The 7,890-nt window shown below is 43.1% G+C and overlaps 1 long non-coding RNA gene across 1 annotated transcript; it reads right to left on the reverse strand.

The window, feature by feature from the left end:
- Positions 1-3,692: 3,692 nt before the first annotated feature.
- Positions 3,693-4,211, reverse strand: LOC143740079 (uncharacterized). Its single transcript, XR_013204736.1, has 3 exons — positions 4,180-4,211; positions 3,928-4,074; positions 3,693-3,764 (listed from the first exon to the last, which is right to left on the reverse strand). It is a non-coding gene; the product is annotated as an uncharacterized LOC143740079 (long non-coding RNA).
- Between the last annotated feature and the right edge of the window lie 3,679 nt (positions 4,212-7,890).

A 7,890-nucleotide genomic window follows, 5' to 3' on the forward strand; every position in this document is an offset into this window, starting at 1 on the left:
GTGGTTAGAAGCAGAGTTTCTAGTTTGCATGACATGTGGACTCAATAAATCCTTATCCTGAGCAAAATAAGCAAGCTGACATTCAGTACAATCTGTATCTTTTATTTAGAGTACACACAATGTCATTTACGTATTTTATTTTGTCAAGAGATTTAAAGCACCATTTTTGAAGACTGCGCATGTGTGAACGTGCTCTAGTGTGTAAGAACGAGCCTATGATAGAATCTGGAAATAAAGCAAAATAACTGAGAAAAATGAGGAATAGTCCTCAGACGCCATGTCCTTAGTTTAGTGGAAAACATCTAGCATTAATTCGATCTCAAACAGTTTCATTAAAATAACTTATTACTCCACCAGCTGCGTGACATCATTAACCAATGTTGTTGACGAATTGGTGACAATATGGTTTCGGGAAACAGTCGTGACTAGATAGTTGATTTCTTCAACGATGCATCATACTGTGATAGTGAAGCAGCGAGTTACGCCGTTGAATGGGAAACACACCGTCTGTCCGTACACCTGTCTTTCTGTCGGTCAAGGTTTTTGCGGCTTATTTTCAATAAATGTTTTTGGACAGGAGGAAGTTTTTAGTCCTGAAATAGTATTATTATTTTAAAAGATCTAAAGATAAAGGAAAATGTGGGTTTTCTTAATATGATCCATTTAAGGTCTTTGTATAATCTTTTGAGATTGTTGAGCCAGTTATAGTCTGCTGTGCTTCATCAAACATTTGCAAAAGTGACTGTGTGCTTTCTCCGAGGGCTTGGTCATGTAAGCAGCCCATCCCGACAGGTTGTGTGTGTATGTGTGTGTGTGTGTGTGTGTGTTTGTGTTGAGTTCTCTTGAGGTTAGCGCAAGCTTTTCCAAGTTAAATCCATAAGATGCGTATTTGCAGTGTTCCTCGATGCCGGCGTATATCAGAGCCGGTTCTGGAAGCAAACAGCAGTCCTGTCCCGTCAGAGCCCCCGGCTGCTCTCGTTCTCTCACACTCCGGTCGCTGGCTGAGCCGGGGAAGATTTGTTGTGCTGTGTGTTTCTCTAAAGGGGAGCCCAGAGCCTGATGGGCCGGCAGCCAAAACACCAAACACGCAGTGTACAGGCTCTCTCTCTCTCTCTCTCTCTCTCTCTGAAATTCAAAAATTGCTTTATTGGCACGACTATACATACTACAATATTGCCAAAGCTTGGAATACATATAATCATAATAAAAACATCAGAATAATAAAATATTATAACATAAATTTAAATAAACACTGTAACAAATCAGAACATGGGTGAACATTTGATACCACAGTGTTTTAACATACACACACTCACACACTCTCTCTCACTCACACACACACACACACACACATTACTGAGGGTGGACAGTAGGGAAAAACTGAGGTCAGACACAATACACACATTACACACACATTTACCTGCTGTCTCTCAGGTTCTCTCTCTCTCTCTCTCTCTCTCTCTCTCTCTCTCTCTCTCTCTCTCTCTCTCTCTCTCTCTCTCTCTCGCTCTCTCTCTCTCTCTCTCAGGAACGGCTGCTGCAATTGAGGAAATGAGCCATGAGCAGCCGACCTGCACCAGTGCCCTAGTGCATGCTGGGAAATTTAGACATCTGCTTAGTTATTCATCCCCAGGTCTTCACCATATAGGGGTCTATCTCACTCTCGGATCTGAAAGCTCAGGGTACGGGTTCGTACAGCTCACACAGCTGTTACTCCTTCCAGCGTGTAAAGGAGTTTTAAAGGGATAGTTCACCCCAAAATGAAAATTAGCCCATGATTTGCTGACCTTCAAGTCATTCTAGGTGTATATGACTTTCTTCTTTCAGACGAATACAATCAGAGTTATATTAAGAAATGTCCTGGCTCTTCCAAGCTTTATAATGGCAGTGAATGGCTGTAATGGATATTTTTTTGCTTCACTTCACAAGGCCTTTAATAACTCCCGGAGCAGTGTGGAGCACTTTTTTTTTTATCATGGGTAGATGCACTTTTATGATGGATAGATCCACTTTTATGATGGATAGATGCACTTTTATGGTGGATAGATGCACTTTATGGACTTCAAAACAGAAACAGCAATTCACTGCCATTATAAAGCTTGGAAGAGGACATTTTTTAATATAACTACGATTCGTCTGAAAGAAGAATGTCATATACACCTAGGATGAGTAAATCATGGGCTAATTTTCATTTTTGTTGAACTATTCCTTTAAGGCCCTGATATACTTCAATCGAAATCCAAGAACAAACTTGTGTGATGTCATAGCGAACAAAATCAGGCCAAAACAACATAATTTTGGGAAACTTTTCTAGAAAAAGTCGAACTACCATTGGTGGGTGGCGATGAGGTTATAGGTGGGTGTGGCTCTGAGGCTCCACCTTCTTTGGGATGGAAATCTTCTTGTGAACGTGTAAAACATTGTAATGTGCAAATATTTTTATTTGACAACTTTAATTTCTATTAAAAAACATGTCTACAGTATAAGGAAGGGAAATATTGGAAGGGTCGAAGAAGATGAATGTAAAATAAACAAAATGAGAACTTTATCTTATTAGATAAAAACATCGGCTATGTGGATAAGGTTTTCCTTTGGGGGACATTTGTAAGTTGAAAAATGGAAATATATTGCAATATATTTTATTGCAGTACTCAGCATATCACAAAGTGTTAAAAATCGCAATAGAAAGTTCTGTCATGAAACTCTAGATGGCGCAGGCTGATCTGTCTTAACTCAGTCTGCTTGCAATCACATCATTCTCTATAGGGCGTGGGTGATTGGTTCCTGCTGTATCAGTAGCCAATGAGATAGCTGCTAAACCTTCATCAGGACTCTTTCAGAAAACCTCCTCCTTCCCCAGCTCCACCTGTATAGAGCTGTTATATTGTACATCAGCAGTATGTCTTACATGCTTACAGCAATGCCTGTGAATGTATTGGCTGTAGCAAGTCCTATTCTTGCTCTGCAGGAGCAGCGTAACAGATCTATTCCGCCAAGACCAAACATTACAACATTTTCATATTCATTACCATTCCAAGCAGATGACAGGAATAATATTGTGTCGTGTTAAGCCAGGAAGACTTCTTTAGTGTAAGATTTTGCTGGTCAGCTAAACTATATTGTCAAAAGTTTTGGGACATCTGCCTTAACATGCACACATGAACTTTAATGACATCCCATTCTTAATCCGCAGGGTTTAATATGGAGTTGGCCCACCCTCTGCAGCTATAACAGCTTCAACCTTTATGGGAAAGCTTTCGAAAAGGCTTAGGAGTGTGTTTATGGGAATTTTTGACCATTCTTCTAGAAACACATTTGTGAGGTCAGGCACTGATGTTGGACAAAAATTCCTGACTCGCAGTCTCTGTTCTAATTCATCCCAACGCTGTTCTATCGGCTTGAGGTCTGGACTCTGTGCAGGACAGTCAAGATCCTCCACACCAAACTCTCTCATCCGTGTCTTTATGGACCTGCTTTGTGCACTGGTGCGCAGTCATGTTGGAACAGGAACATCCCCAAACTGTTCCCACAAAGTTGGGAGAATGAAATTGTACAAAATATTTTGGTATGCTGAAGCATTAAGAGTTCCTTTCATTGGAACTAAAGGGCCAAACTCAACCCCTGAAAAACAACCCCGCACCATAATCCCCCCTCCACCAAACTTTACACTTGGCAAGTACAGTTCTCCTGGCAACCGCCAAACCCATACTTGTCCATCGGATTGCCAGACAGAGAAGCGTGATTCGTCAGTCCAGAGAACACGTCTTCACTGTCTAGAGTTCAGTGGCGGCGTGCTTTACACCACTGCATCCCACGCTTTACACCACTGCATCCCACGCTTTACACCACTGCATCCCACGCTTTACACCACTGCATCCGACACTTTACACCACTGCATCCCACGCTGTACACTACTGCATCCCACACTTTACACCACTGCATCCCACGCTTTACACCACTGCATCCCACGCTGTACACCACTGCATCCCACGCTTTACACCACTGCATCCCACGCTTTACACCACTGCATCCCACACTTTACACCACTGCATCCCACACTTTACACCACTGCATCTCACGCTTTACACCACTGCATCTCACGCTTTACACAACTGCATCGCATGCTTTACACCACTGCATCTCACGCTTTACTCCACTGTATCCCACACTTTACACCACTGCATCCCACGCTTTACACCACTGCATCCCACGCTTTACACCACTGCATCCCACGCTTTACACCACTGCATCCCACGCTTTACACCACTGCATCCCACACTTTACACCACTGCATCTCACGCTATACACTACTGCATCCCACACTTTACACCACTGCATCTCACGCTTTACACCACTGCATCTCACGCTTTACACCACTGCATCGCATGCTTTACACCACTGCATCTCACGCTTTACTCCACTGTATCCCACACTTTACACCACTGCATCCTACGCTTTACACCACTGCATCCCACGCTTTACACCACTGCATCCCACGCTTTACACCACTGCATCTCACGCTTTACACCACTGCATCCCACGCTTTACACCACTGCATCCCACGCTTTACACCACTGCATCCCACGCTATACACTACTGCATCCCGAGCTTTACACCACTGCATCCCACGCTTTACACCACTGCATCCCGCGCTTTTCACCACGCTTTACACCACTGCATCTCTCGCTTTACACCACTGCATCCCACGCTTTACACCACTGCATTGCACGCTTTACACCACTGCATCTCACGCTTTACTCCACTGTATCCCACACTTTACACCACTGCATCCCACGCTTTACACCACTGCATCCCACGCTTTACACCACTGCATCCCACACTATACACCACTGCATCCCACGCTTTACACCACTGCATCCCACGCTTTACACCACTGCATCCCACACTATACACCACTGCATCCCGAGCTTTACACCACTGCATCCCACGCTTTACACCCCTGCATCCCACGCTTTATACCACTGCATCTCACGCTTTACACCACTCCATCCCACGCTTTACACCACTGCATCCCACACTATACACCACTGCATCCCGAGCTTTACACCACTGCATCCCACGCTTTACACCACTGCATCCCACGCTTTACACCACTGCATCTCACGCTTTACACCACTCCATCCCGCGCTTTGCACCACTGCATCCCACGCTTTACACCATTGCATCCCACACTATACACCACTGCATCCCGAGCTTTACACCACTGCATCCCACGATTTACACCCCTGCATCCCACGCTTTACACCACTGCATCTCACGCTTTACACCACTCCATCCCACGCTTTACACCACTGCATCCCACGCTTTACACCACTGCATCCCACACTATACACCACTGCATCCCGAGCTTTACACCACTGCATCCCACGCTTTACACCACTGCATCCCACGCTTTACACCACTGCATCTCACGCTTTACACCACTCCATCCCGCGCTTTGCACCACTGCATCCCACGCTTTACACCACTCCATCCCACGCTTTGCATTGCACTTGGTGATGTAAGGCTTTGATGCAGCTGCTCGGTCATGGAAACCCATCCCATGAAGCTCTACCCACTGTGCTTGAGCTAATCTGAAGGCCACACAAAGTTTGGAGGTCTGTAGCTATTGACTCTGCAGAAAGTTGGCGACTTCTGTGCACTTCCTCAGCATGCGCTGACCCCACTCTGAGATTTTACGTGCCCTTCCACTTCGTGGCTGAGTTGCTGTTGTTCCCAATTGCTTCTATTTTGGCAATATAGTGTAGCTTCACTAGCAAAGTTTTTGATTGAAATGAATATAATCTTTTCAGCAGGATGGATATTAGAGTCACTTCTCTCCTGTTTTTTTCCCAGTGTAGATACAGCATAACTCTGTTTGATTTCTGTGGCATGTGCTAGGAGCTAGTAGTCAGTGTTGTTTAGGGATACAGGAAGTGACAGAGTGTAACCACTGTGCTGTTGGTTAGTTGTGACTCACTGATCTTTGTCTGACCACTGTGTGTGTGTGTGTATTGATGTGCCGTGTCTTCCTGGTATATATGTCAGCTGATAAGCGTGAAATGAGCCTGAGGCCCGAGCACACGTCTGTGTGTCTGTGTGTGTGTGTGTGTGTGTGTGTGTGTGTGTATGTGTGCTGTCCTCTGCAGCTCTCTGTAATTGTGTATTGATCAGGAAGTCTCACCCAGTCATCTTGCTTTCCCAATGGAACAAAACACACATCACACTTAATCTTACTGGTGACAGCAGTTCATAAACCAGTTGGGGAAAAAAACGTAAAAATAGGCTCTTGATTTTTACATGTTCCCGTGCAAAACTCACTGCCATTATTACAAGGTGTTTGGGATGGCTGTCAGGGTGTTGCTATGCAGTTTCTAAAGTTTTCTGAGTGATTTTAGTCAAGTCTATTATTATGTGGTTGCTAGGGTATTCTGGGTTGTTGCCAGGGCATTGCTTTGTGAAATTTAGAGTAGATGATCAGATAATTTAAATTTTTATGAGGTAAGATAACTTTTTTCACCGTTTCCTAAAATAGACAATGATAAGCCAACTGGATTAAAGGATTTTTTACACATCCGATTTTACGTTCCCCATTACTTAAGACATAACTGACTGAATTCTTGCGCAACAATAAACTATATGTAATTAAAAGACTAAAAATAAGAAAACAATACAATTTGGCATCCGCTCGAATGTCTCTGACCAGCCTTTAAGTATATAACAAATCCTGAAATAATATTAATGCAAAACGTGAATTAATCAGTTGATGCCGACTTTAACATCAAATAAATTAACATCCTCTGTAGTTGTCACGGTTATGTTCATCTGTCCTGTGTTTTTTTCTTGTTTTCATTAGTCATGTCTATCTTGCTCAGTTTTCCCGCTCCTCGTTACTCTTCAGCTGTAGCACCTGTGTCTAATCTTCATCATTTCATTCACCTGTGTCCTGTTAATGTTCCTTTGTTTGCCCTTGTATTAATACCGTGTTCTCCCTCATTCTTGGTCCGTTCTCGTTGATGTATAGCGTGTTTTTGTGGTTCCAAATCCTGTTTCCTCATCTGTCTTGTCCTTCATTCCACGTTACATAACAGTAGTAACAATAAAATCAAACTTAGTTGTAGTTTAGGGATTTGTTTGCCTGTTTTATTGACTGCCAGATGAAAACTGCAAAAGCCCGTTCATACCAAGAACTATAACTAAAAAGATATCTAGCCTATATTAGCGTCCACACCTGCGGATGATATCGTTCTGATTATTCTAAGCACATGCTTGTCTGTCACTTTAAATGCCAGTGCTCATTACAGCAGGATGGATTCTGATTGGCTGTCAATGTTTTTATCATTCATCAGCTGGATAAAATCGTTCTGAAAGTGATTCCAACGATATTTTCTCTGTGCCGTTATTGTTATAGCTGTGATGTGAACTCTGCTATTCTTTAATATTTAAAAAATAAATCTTTATTGTTATCTTTAAAGTTATCGTCCTTGTGAACTTGCCTTAAGTTTGATATGGCTTAGAAAAGTAGACAACAACAATGTGGTTTTTAGATTAGAAATATTTAAATCCCTAACTTGAAGTATGAGCAATAGTAACATTATCAAGTAAAAACCCCAGCGATTATCAGCTGAGCCCTCACAATTGACGACTACACACACACACACACACACACACGCAAACACAGATGCATAAATGAGGGGCAGGTTAAGCGCTGCTTTGACCCTTGACCTTTACAAGGGTCAGATACTGTCTAACTCAGTCTTATGGAACCAGTCACTCATTCTGCCACTGTATGACCCTCCCATAATGCCTGCGTTGTGTGTTATTGTAACGTTCTGATTTCCTCTTTCAGCCAGTGCTTGTTTATTGAGAGAAGCAGTTCTGGCTTTGCTT

The sequence above is a fragment of the Siphateles boraxobius genome, unplaced genomic scaffold, assembly GCF_051911475.1.
Source record: "Siphateles boraxobius isolate OS27281-9 unplaced genomic scaffold, OSU_SipBor_1 165, whole genome shotgun sequence".
NCBI lineage: Eukaryota > Metazoa > Chordata > Actinopteri > Cypriniformes > Leuciscidae > Siphateles > Siphateles boraxobius.